Genomic DNA, 18,505 nt, shown 5'->3' with positions numbered 1-18,505 from the left:
CTGAGCTGCACATATTTCAATGCAATGTATATTATAGGAAAGGCAAATGAGCTTAGGGCATGCATCAGCATGTGGAATTATGACACTGTTGCCATTAGAGAGACTTGGCTGTTGGAGGGGCAGGACTAACAGCTCAGTGCTCTGGGGTTCCCTTGTTTTAGAAATGAGAGAGCAGAAGGGATTAAAGGAGGAGGGGTGGCGATAACAATCATGGCAGTACTCCGTCAGGACAGACTGGAGGGCTCGCTCAGGGATAAAACTGAGAAATAAAAAAGGTGTGACCACATTAATGAGATTATATTATAGACCACCCAGCAGTCAGGAGGTCTAGAAGAGCAAATTTGTAGAGAGATTGCAGACCATTGCAAGAAACATAAGGTTGTGATATTAGGTGATTTTAACTTTCCACATATTGACGGCAACTCCTATACTACAAAAGGATTGGATGGGAAAGGGTTTGTGAAGTGCGTTCAGTAAAGTTTATTTTATCTGTATATAGAAGTCTCAACGAGGGAGAGTGTGATACTAGAACTCCTATTAGGAAATGAGATGGAAGTTTGTGTAGGAAAACTCTTTGCATCTGGTGACCGTGGTGACATTAGTTTCAAAATAATTATGGAAAAGCATAATTCTGGCCCTTGGGTTGAGATTTTAAATTAGAGGAAGGCCATTCTTTATGTTATCAGAAAGGATCTGGCAAGTGTAGATTGGGACGAGCTGTCTTCTGGCAAAGGTGTACTTGGTAAGTGGGAGGCCTTCAGAACTGAGAGTGCAGAGTTTGTACGTGCCTGTCAGAATAAAAGGCCAGGATAACAGATTTATGGAGCCTGTTTTGTATTGTAGTTCTCTATGACTCTATGACCTGAAACATTTACTGCTTTCTTTCTACAGATGCTGACTGACCTGCTGAGTATTTCCAACATTCACTGTTTTTATTTGTCACCCTTCCTTTATCACTGGATGAAAATCCTGCAAGTCTCTCTCCAATAGCATTGATCCTATTATTGTTACTATTCTAAAGATTTGCTGAGTTTGCCCATAATAAGATGGATCTCAGGGTCGTATATGATGACATATATGTACTTCGATAATAAAATTTATTTTGAACTTTGAGTAGCACCCTTGAGCAGCTTCATCACATTGGTTGCAATAGCTCAAGATTGTCTCCCTCAAAGGCAAAAGGTGCCTGCATTACCTTTGACACTCAAGTTACACCAATAAAAGAACCTTTTTTTACCTGAAAACAATCTACAACAGCAAAGTAACAGACTGCTCTCAGTCAAACTTATGGATCTCCAACTCATTTCATGTACTGCTGTCAAAAGGTTTAATTAGTTATGGCACAAATGGATTATGAAGTGTGCAATCAAGGAAAGATAGATCTTTTTTTTATGCAGCATAGTGTCAAACACGCAGCAACTTCATTGAAGAAGTTTTCTTTTACTAGATTCAAACAGTAGGGATTTCTCTAGGGATCTGGCAGGCTGCTGCTTTGTCCAAGATGCAATCTTTCTTCAACAGAGTTGAGAGTTCTGGTGAAATTTTTACTGCAGAGAACTGTGAATGCTCACATATTCAATGCTGAGACAGAATTTCATTCTGCAGGGGAAAGAAAGCATACTGGTGATCAGGGAGGGAAATGAAGCAAGAGACAATGATTGGATCAGACACAATCTTGGTGAAACAGAAGCCATTGGTTGAATTGAACACAATCTTAATGAAGACTGCTTGGGTTGTCGGTGGTGGTGGGGGGGGGGGGGGTGACGGGTGCGGGAGTTGCAATATGAGCTACTCCTGCTCTTATTTCTTATCTTCTAAGGTCACTGTCCCTCCCATCTCATTTCTCTGGATTTCCTCTTATTAGAAGTTGCCTGAGAGGGTGTGGCTTATTGTTATTGTCGAAAATCGTTTCTGTCGAGATTGGTTAGTTTAGACACTGCAGCTGCTTTTCCCATTGATTAGCTGTTTGGTGTCTGGTTTCAGATATACTGGGTATATACAGGGCACGTGTTGGAGATTCTTTCTCTCTTCCTTTGTTTAAGGCAAGCAGTGCACATAGCCATTGGGAAGGAATGCTCTGTGCACACTTTTAGCTAAATACATTTACTGGATATTCAGCTTTGTAGTTTTTGTAACTTGGGGAACATGAATGTTTTGTCGAATTTTTACTGTTTGTAAATAAGTGACTAATATACTTACACGCAGTCAGTGTTTTCTGTCTCACCAACCCGAACCTGATTCAACATTACACTTTGGGCAGCAGTGAGCAGGGAATGGCTTTTTGAGCAGAAATGCATTTCATACAGTGGACCCTCTGTAAGAGAGATGCAGAGCTCCAGGTTGTACTGTGGGGTTTGGAAGTCTTGCTAATTCACCAGTGGGTTATGGAATGCCAGTAGATTGGTCAGACCAGTTAGATGTCACCAGAGTTGAAATGGGGCATCACATTGTCTCCATACTTAAATCGCTGGGTTTTCCCAGGAGAAGAGAGAGCCAGCTGAATGATTTCTGGCTGTTTGCAGTGATTGTAAGGCATCAGTATGAAACAATTGCGAGTCTTAAGAATACGTGATCTCAATTGCACTGTATTATTCTGAGAGAATCACTATTGATGGCTCAGAGTGGGGCGACAAAGTTGGAGGACAAGAATATAAAGATAGCTTATCAGCTAATGAAGCTACAGCACTTGGACGCTGTGCGCCAAGCTGGTTGGCAGCCCGACCCTGTTAAGGTTTGGGCCACAATGAGGTGAGGTGACGTGTGGGTGGGGTGGGGGATGGGGATGTCTAGTTGGATATTGAAAATGAGGGAGAGAGAGTAACGTGGACTCCTCAGTTTATCCATCGATATGATTGCCCTCCTCCCTGTGTACTCGAAACAGTATGTGCCAGGCCAGTGATCATGCAACAAATTTATCAATCAGTCACTATGACCACCAAACCACTTATACAGAGTTTTTGGCTAAAGAATTTCAACACAAATACAGGATTCCAGTATATTCGAACATCAGAGGCCCAATGAGGTAAGGATGTGAGATTTTACTTCCTATAGGAATGTTCGGTCCTGTTCCAGTATTTACATACCCACACTTCCCTGTGATTAACACATTGGTGTAAATATAGAAAAATAAACATTTTGTGGTTATATATCAGAAATCCAACTCAAAAAGACTTGATAGACAGTTCATGGAGTCTGGAAATTTTTTTTTTCATTGTCTCACTCACATACAGATGTATAAATAAGAAAATCATCTTTTCCATCAATAGATGGGGTGGCACAGCATGAGCCAGAGTAACGGTTAACAATGCCAGCAATCAGAGTTCAATTCCACTGCTGTCTGTATGGAGCCCTGGGATGGTCTGGATTTCCTCCCACATTCCAAAGATGTATGGCTTAGAATGTTGTTGGCATGCAAAGATTGCACTGGAAGCACAGTGACACTTTCAGGCTGCCCCAGCACATCCTTGGACATTGTTGTTCACTAACACAATGACACATTTCACTCTATGTTTCAATATTCATGTAACAAATAAAGCTAATTTTTATTTTTATATGTTTTGGTTAGGTAAGAGTATTATGGAAACAGGCCACGGCAAGCAAATACAGCTGACGTTATACTTCAGTTCTGTTTTAATCAAATGATGGAATAGGGTAGAGGAGATAGAACATAGAACAGAGAAAATCTACCGCACATTACAGGCCCTTCGGCCCACAGTGTTGTGCCAACTATGTAACCTACTCTAGAAGCTGCCTAGAATTTCCCTACCGCATAGCCCTGTATCTTTCTAAGCTCCATGTACCTATCTAAGAGTCTCTTAAAAGACCCTAAGGATGGCTTTTTCCGGTTCCTATGTAACACAGGAGTTACCCAATCACTGGCTCTCTCTTTCAGTTGTCACACTCCTGAATTATGCAAAATAAATTCCAAAGCTACAGTTAGCCCTGCAATACCTCATCCAAGTAGCTTTTCTTCTGGTTTCAGCCTGGGCAGTTCATCCCAGCTGCTATCTACACACGAGCTCTTCTAATAAAGGGCATTAGAATACTGAAAATACCCCTGCCCGAGCCATTCAACCATGACCACATTGAAATGATATTGAAAGTGAAGAAACAGGTGGGTGGCGAAGGAGGAGAACAAGTTACAACTAAAGTGGTCTCTACTTTAATGGAGAAATGCAAAGCCCAGTTCACATATCCTACTCCAGCTACCTTCATACAAACAAAAGTCAAAAGCTACAACTTGGGAAGCTGAATTGCGATGCTCATGAAGCATCTACGTCAGAAGGCAGGCAAAGGACATACAGAACAGGAAATATAAAAAGCAACATCTGCACATTTTCTTTGTTTTGCCATATAGAAAATCATAAGGCTGAGGCCAAATCAATTTTTAAAGTAGTAATTGAAGCTTCTGTCTCTACACTACATGGATCTGTAACAGACATGGCAGGAAAATATGCTGAATAATCAGGTTAAACATTGCTCACATTGCCACTTCAAGTGCCAGCCAACGCATTCTCCCTAGAATTACTTTTCCAAATACAGGATAAACCATTATAGCTTTAGAGAGAATGTGGTTCTCTGATAAGTAACTTGAATCATTTAAGCCAAAAAGAATCATTAGTGGAATAGGATTAGCTTGCTCAGGGTCTCACAATATAAGTATGCTGCATCAGAATATACTGGAAAAACCAGTTAACCTTAGGAACCATTTGGTTTCTACTTTTAATGCATTTCCTTCTCAGACACTTCAAACGAGTATAACAATGTTGCTTTCAAGATTTATATCAAGCACGAAGTTTTCTATAGGTAAGTTATGTCATCTGCATCAAATAAATAGAGAAATGCCATGGTGCAAAGCTGAACACATTATGAGGGCGCTACAATAGCAAGGAATGAAACCTTAGATTATAGACAAAGAACACATTCAAATAAGGAATATATTATTGTAACAATAATTACACCTGCTGCTTGTCTTTTCTTTCTTAAATTAATTATTTATAAACTAGGTCTTTACAGCTCATTGCAGGTCATGAATGAATATGAAGTGTCTTCTCCATAGTCCATAAGATGAAGGTGTTCACTTGCTCCAAATATAGGTACAGATAGGATCTGGTATCTCAGCAAAGAATCCTTCTTCACATGCAAGTCCAAGCAAGTGAATATTGGCAAGTATTTGATCATGGTGGCATGATAACATCTATGCGATCTGCAGCTGATAACACCCTGACAAGCCCTAATAGTGTTATCATATACTATTGAAGAGCATAAACTCAAAAATATTTTCAGAGATTAGCTTCATTGGTCACAAGCACATTGAAACATGCAGTGAAATGGGAGGAGGAGAAAATGGCGGCGTGACGCAGCACTCTCTGGGGATGGATATCTGTTTCTTGTTAAGTAGGGATCCGTGCACAATCCTGATTTGATGGAGACAGACGTGACAGCGTGGAGGAACATCTGGAGAAACTTTTGAAATGCTCACTTCGCTGCCGCTGCTACTGTGCGGTCCGGAATCTCCGGAGGGGAAGGCCTCCGAGACCTCGGCTTTGCTTGTTTCGGTGGCCAGGACAAAGTCGAAGGCGCTCAGGAGGCTGTATCGGAGGGGCTGGTCGGAGGCTCGAAGTTTTCAGACGGACTCAGAGTCTGCTGTCGTCAGGTGCTTCCAAAGGCATTAGTTGTCAGTGCCTGGAAGTTTATGGCAGGGAGAGTTCTCCCTTTTGCTGCCTGATATCGTGACTATTGGAGTCGATCGGGACTTGAGATTGTTTTTAAACCGTGCCCATGGTCTGCTTTCATCAAATTATGGTATTGCTTTGCACTGCTGTAACTATATGCTATAATTACGTGGTTTTGTCAGTGTGAGTCTTTGGTTTGTCCTTTTTTTTATTTTGTGATATCACTCTGGAGGAACATTGTATCATTTCTTAATGCATGCATGCTTTTCTAAATGACAATAAACGAGGACTGAGTGTCCTCATAATCTCAAAAGTGCACAATTTTGCATCAAATCAAATCAGCAAAGATAGTGAAGGGCAGCCTGTAACAGTTTTGCCATGCTTCTGGCACCAACACAGCATGCCTGCAACTCACTCACCATAACCCTTCGGTCTCTGGAATGTGGGAAGAAACCAGAGCACTGGGAGAAAATCCCACACAGTCTTGCAGTGAATGTACAACTGTGGGAATTAAACCCCTATCATACAGTCGGTGCTGTAAAGTGTTTCACTAACCGTTTCTTCCTTATGAGTGAAGATTCTTAACTCAACAAAAACTGGTGTTAGAATCTCGGGCACTCAATATGTATTGTATCATATACAAAACACTTACCAACTAAAGTGTAGGTGAAGGTTGAAAGCATTTTTGGAGAAGCTTTAAAATAAATTACAGTTGTGCTACAATGCCATCTTTTTAAAAAATTGTTCTTAGCTACATCACTTCAGAACCACACAAATGCACGAGCTACTTAATTCTCCTCAGACTTGTTAAGTCCATAAGTGCAAACTCTAAGCCATTTATTTTTTTACTATTCCCTGATCAAGTTCTTTCAATATAATTTCTAATTCAGTATTAAATTTGGTTAAAATCAATGATACCTTCTGACTGTGACTGTACTATTCCCCCATTCTATTTGATAACACTGCAACTTCCAGCAATGGTTATTCACCTCTTCTCAGCATCCATTGTCATTGCATCTCACTACATGAATTGGACATCACCTCTCTTCCAGCAATCATACAGGCACCCCAAAATTGCTGCAAGGGGCGATACGGTAACATAGTGGTTAGAACATTGCTTTGCAGCGTCAGCTGTTCAATTCGGGTTGCTGTCTGTGGGGAGTTTATTCGTTCTCCCCATGACTGTGGAGGTTTCTTCTGGGTACTCTAGTTACCTTCCAGTTTCCAAAAAGGCGTATGGTCAGGGTTAGTGAGTCTTGGTTATTTTCTGCTATACATTTTCCAATAGCTTAGTTATGAGCTAATCTGAAAACATGCCAAGTTTCTTCTTTTGAAGACTGATAGAGCATGAAATATTTTCCCTTCCAAACAACAGATTTGTCAACTACACAGTCCAATATCATTTGGGAAGTTATCTGTGGGATTACTCTTTCTGTTACCCATATCTACAAATCCTTTGGTTACTACTTCTAACTTTTACATTACTTTTAAAACATCTTTCCAAGATTAATATATTGGTTTGCACCACTTTATTGCTCATTCCAGGATATGAACATTCCTAATTCACCCCATCTGCCCAACTTCCCCTTCCATCCCATACCATTTACGTCAGAACAGTCTGGACTTTTGAACCAGAGAAGATTTACATCAAGTCAGTGGCCTCATGATCACCATTATCAAGGCTAACTTTTTAAAAATTCTAGATATAACTAAAAGAATTTAAATTCCTCAAATGTCATGATGAAATTCAAATTACTTTGTCAAGAGTATTGATCTAAAGGAAATTTGACCAGCGTGCAATCCAGACATTGGGAGTTTTGAAAGGAGCGGACTTCAATTAGGTACACAACTGAGTTCAAAAAGCAGCAGTGGGTCGCTACAATGAAAAACAGCTTTGATCAGCGGCCAATCGCCGTTTTGGATCGATTAGTAAGAGCAAATTAGAGGAAGGCAAGGTAAGTGCAGAGGCCGTCATCTGAGCGGACAGACAGAGTGATGAGCTTGAAGCTTTAGGTCTTCAAGGCTTCAGCCAGAGAAAGCAAAGAAAAGTAAAGATCTAGATTCAGTTTTTTCCTCCTTCCCATCTTTATATCCACTCAGCTAGGACAGTAGAGATGCCAGGCAGGAGAGTGGAAAGCTCCCCTTGTGGGATGTGGGAAGACAGAAAGACGTCCAGTTTCCCTGACCACAGCTGCAGTCTCCAACAAACCTCGTTAAGGTATTGGAATGGAACTGGATGAACTCCAGATTATTCGGAAGACTGAAGGGGTGACAGAACATATAGAGAGGTATTTACACCCGAGGTGCAGGACACAGGAAACTGGGTGACAGTCAGGAAGGGGAAAAGGGTTAAGGAACCAGTACAGAGTACCCCTGTGGCCATTCCCCGCAACAAAAGATATATCACTTTGGATACTGTCGGGCAGAGGTGAGGGGAATGACCTAACAGAGGAAAGTCATGGTGGTCGGGTCTCTGGCACTGAGTTTGCCTTTGTGACTCAGAAGGGAAGGAGGGGGGGAAGAAGAGGATTAGGGGATTTGTTAGTTAGAGGAACGGACAGGAAGTTCTGTGGGCAAGAACGACATTCCCAGATGGTATGTTGCCTCCTAAGTGCCAAGGTCTGGAATATCTCAGATAGAGTCCTCAGCATTCTTAAAACAGCCAGAAGTCTCATCAGCAAGAACAACGAGTCACCTTACAGAGAGGAGGTGCAGCGGCTAACGGACTGGTGCGGAGCCAACAACCTGTCTCTGAATGTGAACAAAACAAAAGAGATGGTTGTTGACTACAGGAGGTCATAGAACGACCACTCCCCGCTGAACATTGACGGCTCCTCGGTAGAGATCATTAAGAGCACCAAATTTCTTGGTGTTCACCTGGCGGAGAATCTCACCTGGTCCCTCAAGACCTGCTCCATAGGAAAAAAAGCCCAGCAGCGTCTCTACTTTCTGCGAAGTCTGAGTAAAGTCCATCTCCCACCCCCCCATCCTCACCACATTCTACAGGGGTTGTACTGAGAGCATCCTGAGCAGCTGCATCACTACCTGGTTCGGAAATTGCACCATCTCGGATCGCAAGACCCTACAGCGGATAGTGAGGTCAGCTGAGAAGATCATCGGGGTCTCTCTTCCTGCCATCATGGACATTTACACTACACACTGCATCTGCAAAGGAAACAGCATTATGAAGGACCCCACGCACCCGTCATACAAACTCTTCTCCCTCCTGCCATCAGGGAAAAAGTACCGTAGCATTCGGGCTCTCACGACCAGACTATGTAACAGTTTCTTCCCCCAAGCTATCAGACTCCTCAATACCCAGAGCCTGGACTGACACCTTATGGCCCTATTGTCCTGTTTATTATTTATTGTAATGCCTGCACTGTCTTGTGCACTTTATGCAGTCCTGGGTAGGTCTGTAGTCTAGTGTAGTTTTTTTCTGTGTTGTTTTTTACGTAGTTCAGTCTAGTTTTTGTACCGTGTCATGTAACACCATGGTCCTGAAAAACATTGTCTCATTTTTACTATGTACTGTACACAGCGGTTATGGTCAAAATGACAATAAAAGTGACTTGACTTGAAGACATGGTCCATGTAGGTACCAATAACGTGGATAGGACCAGTGATGAGGTTCTGCATATGGAGTTCTGGGAGTTAGGTGCTAAGTTAAAGGGTTGTGATCTCAGGATTGCTACCTATGCCACATGCCAGTGAGGCAAGAACCAGGAAGATTATATAGTTTAAGAAGTTGGTGTAGAAGGGAAGGCATTATATTTTTGGATCATTGGGCTCTCTTTGAGGGAAGATGAGACCTGTACAGAAAGGACAGCTTGCATTTGAACTGGAGGGAGACTAATATCCTAGTGGGATGGTTTGTTAATGCTGCATGGTGGGGTTTAAACTAGAGGTGCAGCAGAATGGGAACCAGAGAATAAGAACAGTTAGTGGAAAGGTTGTGTAGGCCGATGTTGGTAAGACCTCAGATAAAATTAGGAATCGAAAGGTTGAGCACGTTGCAACTTGTGTCTTGAACTGCATATATTCCAATGTAAGAAGCATTGTAAGAAAGGCAGATGATAATAATGAAGATGAGGTCGCTGGCTTACAAACAGAGACAGTGTGTAGTGAGGAGAGGCTGCTGATAGGGCAAAACTGCAGTCAACAGGATGAGTTGCAATGTCAAAGGTGGATAAAATCGAAAAGGGTGAATACAGGACTGAAGGTATTATCTTCAAATGCATGCATTATCCGGAATAAGGTAGATGAACTTGCAGCACAGGTGCAGAATGGCAGGTATGATGTTGTAGGCATCACTGAATCATAGTTGGAAGAAGATTATAGCCGGGAGATTAATGTCCAAGAATACACATTGTATTGAAAGGACAGGCAGGAAGGCAGAGAGGGTGGCGTTGCTCTGTTGTTAAAGATGAAAGCAAATCATTGGAAAGAGGTGACACAGGATTGGAAGGTGTTGAATCATTGTGGACAGAGCTAAGGAACTGCGAGGGTAAAAGGACCCTGATGGGAGTTGTAACAGTAGTAAGAACGTGGTCTACAAAATACAACGGGAGATAGATAATAATGCATGACAAAAGGCAATGTTACAATACTGCACAGAGTCTTGCCATCTTCAGAAGTTTTCTGATGTCTCTGCCATAGTTGGATGCATCAGCAAGGGAGATGAGGCTGAGTACAGAGCTACGGTGGGAAACTTTGTCACATGGTGCGAGCAGAATCATCTGCAGCTTAATGTGAAAAAGACTAAGGAGCTGGTGGTGGACCTGAGGAGGGCTAAGGTACTGGTGACCCCTTTTTCCATCCAAGGGGTCAGTGTGGACATGGTGGAGGATTCCAAATACCTGGGGATATGAATTGACAATAAACTGGACTGGTCAAAGAACACTGAGGCTGTCTACAAAAAGGGTCAGAGCCATCTCTATTTCCTGAGGAGACTGAGGTCCTTTAACATCTGCCGGATTATGCTGAGGATGTTCTACAAGTCTGTGGTGGCCAGTGCTATCATGTTTGCTGTTGTGTGCTGGGGCAGCAGGCTGACGGTAGCAGACACCAACAGAATCAACAAACTCGTTCGTAAGGCCAGTGATGTTGTGGGAGTGGAACTGGACTCTCTGATGGTGGTGTCTGAAAAGACGATGCTGTCCAAGTTGCATGCCATCTTGGACAATGTCTTCCATCCACTCCATAACGTACCGGTTAGGCACAGGAGTACATTCAGCCAGAGACTCATTCCACCGAGATGTAACACTGAGCGTCATAGGAAGTCATTCCTGCCTGTGGCCATCAAACTTTACAACTCCTCCTTCGGAGTGTCAGACACCCTGAGCCAATAGGCTGGTCCTGGACTTATTTCCACTTGGCATGATTAACTTATTATTATTTAATTATTTATGGGTTTATATTGCTATGTTTCTACACTATTCTTGGTTGGTGCGACCGTAACGAAACCCAATTTCCCTCGGGATCAATAAAGTATGTCTGTCTGTCAATAATCATGAGGGACTTCAATATGCAGGTAGATTAGGAAGATCATGTTGGTGCTGGATTCCAAGAGGGGGAATTTCTAGAGCGCCTACAAGATGGTTTTTAGAGCAGCTCATGGCTGAGCCCACCAGGGATCAGCTATTCTAGATTAGGTTTTGTGCAATGAACTAGAATTGATTGGAGAGCTTAAGGTAAAATAACCCTTAAGGGAAGTGATCATAATATGACAGGATTCACCCTGAAATCTGAGAAGGAGAAGCTGAAGTTAGATGTATCAGTATTACACTAGAGTAAAGGAAATTACAGAAGCACGAGAGAGGAGTTGACCAGAATTGGTTGGGAAAGAACACTGGGAAGGACAACAGCAGAGCAGCAATGGCTGGAATTTCTGGAAGCAATTCGGAAGGCACAGGATATATACATCCCAAAATGGAAGGATTTAAGGGAAAGATGACACAACCATGGCTAACAAGAGAAGTCAAAGCCAACATAAAAGCCAGAGAGAGGGCATACAATCCAGCAAAAGTTAGTGGGAGATTAGAGGCTTGGTAAGCTATCAAATACCAACAGAAGGCAACTAAAAATTGTTTAAAGAAGTAAAGATGGAATATGAAAGTAAGCTAGGCAATAATATTAAAGAGGATGCCACAAGTTTCTTCAGATACATTAAGTATAAAAAAGAGGCAAGAGTGGATATCGGAGGAAAACTGTGCTGAAGGTGTAGTAATGGGGACAAGGAAGTAGCAACAAACTGAGTAAGTATTTTGCATAAATCTTCACTGTGGAGGACAGTAGCAGTATGGTGGAAGTTCCAGATATTACATTTCTCCATTTTCCCAAAGCATGGCATTTTAATTCTCCATTGACTCCCACTCAGACCTCTCTGTCTTCAGCACTTCATATTACCCCTGTATGCTTGAGGAACATCACCTTTCTTACCACGTGGGAACACAACAGCCCTCCAAACTACTTAAATAACCATTTCATGGTACCACCAAATTATTTTTTCTCACATATCTGGCTTTATCTCTTAGTTTCTTTAATTTACTGCCAGATTTTAAGGTAATTATTTCTTCCGCAGTTTTGATCTGGACGCCATAACAGACAGTCCCTTTGTTCTCTGCAGTTTCCAAATTAAACACATTTTTTTCCAGCTCTGATAGAGGTTCCCTGACCTGAAACATCAGTTCTTTTTGTTTCCCCACCACTGCTGTCTGATCGGCTGAGTATTTCCACTGTCCTGTGTTTTTGTGCCATCTAAACATCCACCCACAGCAAACCATCTCCAAGCAATGCAGTTAATTCTGTGGTTTCCTCTCCTTCTAATAGGTCTTTTATTCTTTAAAAAGATGTGCAAAGGAGAAAAATCTTGAATTAAAAAGAATTGTAGAGTATCTAGCATTGAGGAATGTTGATCTTGATTTCATTTGCATGAAAACTCAGGCACTGATAGCAAGAGGACAGAAATTTAAACTATTCTTTAAACTGTTTAAAGTGACTGGAGGAAATTTAGGGGAGATATCAGAGATAGGTAGAACATCCATTTAAGGGGATTTAAAGCTTAGGGGAGATGTTAGAGGTAGTTTTTTTAAAGGGGGAGTAGTGGGTGGAGCAGACCTCTCAGTTGTTAGATGAGTGGCAGTGCTCTGATGATGAAAAGTGACAGATTGGTTTAAAGTTAAGAATGGACCAGATAGCCAGGGGCGCCCAGTCCCATGACCTGATTGCTTGGAATCTCCAACAGTCTCGTAAGACGCACCACCCTCCATCTTTTGTTGAGCTGATCAGTGAGGTATGGGAAGAGGAGAACACGGCAGAGGCGCAGGAGGCTCCGTCAACAGGATACAGTCCTCGGTAGTGGTCCCCTGTGGTGAAGTGACCACAGATAGCCTACCCCAGAGAACAGTAGAGGAGATTGTGGGAGAGTTGAGAACTGAGATACGTCGGCTGTTATCGGCGGGTGTGACACACACCCCTATATGATGGAGCTGATGGGGGGGGGGGGGGGGGCGAATTCTCCAAGGGGACGGACAATGAAGGGGGCTGCTGGCAGCAGGTGTCACACCAGAAGGAGAGGGAGCCCCCGGGTACCTCAGCAGGGAGAGTCACCGGAAAACCTAGAGGAGACCAAGTGAGGGAACTGCCTGGGGCCTCTGGGGGAACACATTCCCAGCAATGTACCAAGGAAACCCCAAAAGCAAAAGGTCCATGCTCCAGTGTGTTGCTATGAATAGAGGGTATTTATGCTAAAGCTGTACTCGACACTGGGTCACAGGTCAAGTTGTTGTACCGTTCGTTTTATAACCTGGATCTGAAGCATTTACCATTGTCACCATTCAGCGCACTGGAGACCTGGGGGTTAGTGGATCTGGAGCTAGTGATTATCCATACGACGGTTATTCGTCAGTGAAGTTGGAGTTCTCAGAGGCTGATGTGGGAGTGTCTGAGGTCCTCGATACATTGGTGCTGGTTTGTCTGGACCCTGTTGAGAAGGGCGGTGTTTCAATTCCGGTGGGGACCAACACCACTCTTGTGAGGAGGCTCATGGGGGCCTGCAAGGAGAAGGCTGGCGAGAGCTTTCTGGGAACATTGTCCGTGCACCCGGGGTTTCGAGCTGCTTTTGAGGAAGTGTGTGGCAGCATTGGGCCAGATACCGAATTTAAACGAGGGACTGTGTGATTCACCCAGTCGAAGTCAATGGTGGTACGGCCCGGGGGAAGTAACGAGAGTGATGGTGACCCCCAAATTTCCCGGACTGCCCGGGGGCGAGGTCCTCTTAGTGGACACTTCAGAAGACCACGAGGGGGAGTCGGGATTTTCTGCTGGGAAACTGGTAGGGCCTGAATTGCAGAAGCCCTCAGTTTTACAGGAATGCAGGATGGCAGTGATTGTCAGGAACACTATGAAGAGGGAGGTCACCTTCAAGTGGGGGATGCCCCTGGTGCATTTGTTCCCAGTGACAATAATGTCTAGTGTCCCCTGTGAGACACACTGGGGAAAAACTATTGGGAAAGGGGGGGAAAGTTGACCGCTGAGTCATTCAACTTTGGGGACTCCCCGGTTCCTGTGGGTTGGAAAAGGAGGCTGGTAGAGAAGATGTTGAAGCTGGAAGGTGCGTTTTCCACTGGCGAGTTTGATGTGGGTTGCTCCAAGAGAACGCGTCACACTATCCGGATGACCAAGGACACCCCGATCAGAGAAAGGTCGCAGCAACTGGCCCCTGCAGAGGTGGAGGACGTTCGGCAGCATTTGTGTAGGTTGAAGGAAGCTGGGATCATCACTGAGTCCTGAAGTCCCTATGTGTCCCCAATAGTGGTGGCCAGGAAGAAGAATGGGAAGGTACGGATGTGTGTGGACTATCGGACTCTGAACAGGCGCACCGTCCCTGACCAGTATACTGTCCGAGGATGGAAAATGCGCTGGCCGGCCTGAATGGTGTGAAGTGGGTCAGTGTGCTGGACTTGAGGAATGGGTATTACCAGATCCCCATGAGCGAGGCTGAACAGGCGCACCGTCCCTGACCAGTATACTGTCCGGAGGATTGAAGACCGGCCGGCCTGAGTGGTGTGAAGTGGGTCAGTGTGCTGGACTTGAGGAGTGGGTATTACCAGATCCCCATGAGCGAGGCTGACAAAGAGGTCGCAGCATTTATATGTCCCCAGGGATTTTTCCAGTTCAAAAGGATGCCCCAAGGCATCTCAGGAGATCCTGCAACCTTCCAGCAGGTCATGGAGAAGACGGTGGGGAATATGAACTTGCTTGAGGTATTTGGATCCACCTTGAGAGAACGTGAAGTGAGGCTGCTGAAGGTGCTGGGCCACCTGAAAGCTGAAGGGTTAAAACCGCCCTGGACAAGTGGCAGTTCTGCAAAATGTCTGTTTGCTATGTTGGGCACATAGTCTCACGGGATAGAGTAGCTACAGACCTGGCTAAGATCGAGGCGGTCACCACTTGGCCAAGACCCCAGACCGTGAGTGCCCTGCCCTGCGCTTCCCTTGGGGAAGAAAGGGAGGGTGAAAAAGGAAAGGAGAGTGGAGAGTATCTTAGCCCGTCGGAGCCCTTTGGACTGAGGTAGGATGTAAAATATGAGGAGGCCTTTCAGTCATTGAAGGAGCAGCTGACCCAGGCACCACTTTTACAGACCCCCAATTACCATATGTACTGCACACAGATGCCAGCCGAGAGGGTTTAGGGGGTGTCCTGTATCAGCATCAGGGCTCCGGGTTGAGGCCCATTGCGTTTTTCAGCCGGAGTCTGTCGCCCTCCGAGAAAAACTATCCCAAGCAAAAGTTGGAGTTCCTGGCGTTGAAATGGGCGGTGGTGGATAAGCTGAGTGACTATCTCTACGAGGCCAAGTTTGAGGTGAGGACGGACAACAACCCTCTAACTTATATCCTGACCTTGACGAAACTGGATGCCACAGGCCATCAGTGGTTGGTGACGTTATCTGCTTATGATTTCAGCCTGAAGTACAGGCCGGAAAGCAGGAACATTGATGCTGATGCTTTGTCCCAATGGGCGAATGAGGGACTTGACAGGGACGAGGCGTGGGAGAGCGTTCCTGCCCCGGGAGTGAAGGCCGTGTGTCAGTTTGCCTAGTGAAGGCCGAGGAAAAGGAGGGGCAGGAGCGAGCAGTGGACCAATTGGGGGCTTCTGTTGACGTCATCCCCCAAGTTTACTGTAACCTGACTGCTCTGAAGACAAATCAGCTGCCGGAATTGAGTTCTGGGGAAGTGGCAGCTGCTCAGCGAGATGATCTGGGCATCGGTACTATTTGGTTAGCAGTCGAAAAGGGAAACACGGCTCAGACGGAGAAGGTGAAACACGTGTTGGTATCTCCATTACTACGAGAATGGCCTCGGTTGGAGTTGAAGAACCAGATCTTTTACCGGGTCACGTCACCCCCAGGACTGCCAGCTAGTTCTGCCCGAAGTATCAGAGGATGGCGTTAAAATCGCCTCATGACGACTCTGGACATTTGGGGGTGGAAAAGACCGATGGATTGCTCAGAGACCCGTTTTACTGAATGAAGTCGGAGTTCGAAGAGTACTGCAAGTCATGCATTCGATGCATACGGCGGAAGACACTGCCTACGATGGCCGCTCCCTTGTCCCACCTGCAGAGTGCGGGGCCCCTGGACCTGGTGTGTGTGGATTTCCCGTCCATAGAGCCGGATGCCAGCAACATGGCGAATGTCTTAGTCATCACGGACCACTACACCAGATATGCTCAGGTTTTCCCTACCAAGGACCAGAGGGCGTCTACGGTGGCAGAGGTGTCATGGGAGAAGTATTTCATTTATTATGGCATGCCAAGGTGAATACATAGTGATCAGAGATGGGATTTCGAAAGCAGACTTATCCATGAGTTACTGGGCACGCTTGGAGTCGAGAAGTCGAAGACCACACCTTATCACCCGCAGGGTGATCCCCAGCCAGAGAGGTTAAACCGAACCCTGCTAGACATGCTCGGGACCCCGGAGATCAGCAAGAACTCAACATATTGGGCATCTGGTTCATTGTTATAATTGTACGTAAAATGAAGCTATTGGGTACTCGCCATATTATCTGATGTTTGGGTGCGAGGCGAGGTTGCCCATTGACCTTTGTTTTGCGACTGACGAAGGTGACTTACCACTGAAGACTTATCTGAAGTATGTGTCTGATATGAGAAGAGAGTTGAAAAAGGTACGAGTTAGTGGGGTCGCGACTGCCCAGCAAAATCAAGGGAATAAGAGAAGGTATGATCTAAAGCTGAGGTTCTCCCAACTCCTGCCGGGAGACCGAGTCCTCATAAGGAATTTGGGGCTACCTGGAAAGCACAAGTTGGCTGAGTGCTGGGCAGCTACGCCCTATGTGGTGGAGAGTCAGATGCCAAACCTGCCAGTTTTCCAGGTGAAACCAGAGGATGGGAATGGGCCTGTCAAGATTCTCCACCAGAACCACCTGTTGTCCCGGGGACAAGAGCTGCAGGTAGACCCAGAGCCCGACTTGGAGCCTACACCACGTAAGAGGACTCTGCAAAAATGTGGGGTGGCTACCGAGCCCCCAACAGGCAAGGTTAGGCCGGTCCCCACCCTGAGAGGGATACTGAGTCGGAGGATGAGGACCTGAACGTGTGGTATATGCTGCCTTTCGCTAACTCCCCAGAGACTGAGGAAGAGACGCCCGGCCCTTCTCCCATTGAGACAGGTGAAGGGGGGGGGGGGGGGTGGCTATCTGTGGGCAGCCTGGATTGCAGCGGGACTCTGCAGGGGAGGAAGCGGGGTTTGATCATGGGACAGAGGCATGAGTGATAGATCGGGGGAGGCCTCGCTAGGTAGACCAGAAGTATCCCCAGTAGTGTCTGAACCTGAAGAGTTAGGTGAGGGGGTGCGAAGGTCTCAGAGAATTAGGAGACCACCTGATAGGTTGGCCTACATAGCACCAGGGGAACAGAGTGTGACCCCTACTGTGTTGGGGAGCTATGTCACTGCCTTTTGTACCTGCATTGGACTTTGTCATTTGCAGGAAGGGTTGGCGAATTATCATGAGGACATGACCAAATTTGGTGGGGGGGGGGGGGGGGGGAGAGTGAAACACGATGTAGGGTTTCATCGCAGTGTAACACACTGTAGGGTTTCACCGCAGTGTAACACGCCGCGGGGTTTCACCACCATGTAACACACTGTAGGGTTTCACTGCTGTGTAACACACTGTAGGGTTTCACCACCGTGTAACACACTGTAGGGTTTCACTGCTGTGTAGCACGCCGCGGGGTTTCAGCGCCGTGTAACACACTGTAGGGTTTCACCGCTGTGTAACACACTGTAGGGTTTCACTGCTGTGTAACACACTGTAGGGTTTCACTGCAGTGTAACACGCCGCGGGGTTTCACCGCCGTGTAACACACTGTAGGGTTTCACTGCTGTGTAGCCCGCCGCGGGGTTTCACCGCCGTGTAACACACTGTAGGGTTTCACTGCAGTGTAACACGCCGCGGGGTTTCACCGCCGTGTAACACACTGTAGGGTTTCACCGCAATGTAACACGCCTCGGGGTTTCACCGCCGTGTAACACACTGTAGGGTTTCACTGCTGTGTAGCCCGCCGCGGGGTTTCACCGCCGTGTAACACACTGTAGGGTTTCACTGCAGTGTAACACGCCGCGGGGTTTCACCGCGTGTAACACACTGTAGGGTTTCACTGCTGTGTAGCCCGCCGCGGGGTTTCATCACCGTGTAACACACTGTAGGGTTTCACTGCAGTGTAACACGCCGCGGGGTTTCACCGCCGTGTAACACACTGTAGGATTTCACCGCCGTGTAGCCCGCCGCGGGGTTTCACCGCCG

General features: G+C 45.6%; 1 protein-coding gene across 4 annotated transcripts in view; it reads right to left on the bottom strand.

Annotated features, from left to right (window-relative positions):
• The window catches only part of fcsk (fucose kinase), a 387,988-nt gene that overhangs the window by 279,142 nt on the left and 90,341 nt on the right, over positions 1-18,505 (bottom strand). The window lies entirely within an intron of this gene.

This window comes from Hemitrygon akajei, chromosome 17 (assembly GCF_048418815.1).
Source record: "Hemitrygon akajei chromosome 17, sHemAka1.3, whole genome shotgun sequence".
Classification (NCBI taxonomy): domain Eukaryota; kingdom Metazoa; phylum Chordata; class Chondrichthyes; order Myliobatiformes; family Dasyatidae; genus Hemitrygon; species Hemitrygon akajei.
Note: the sequence above shows the minus strand (reverse complement) of the source record. Positions and strands in the feature narration are given on the sequence as shown.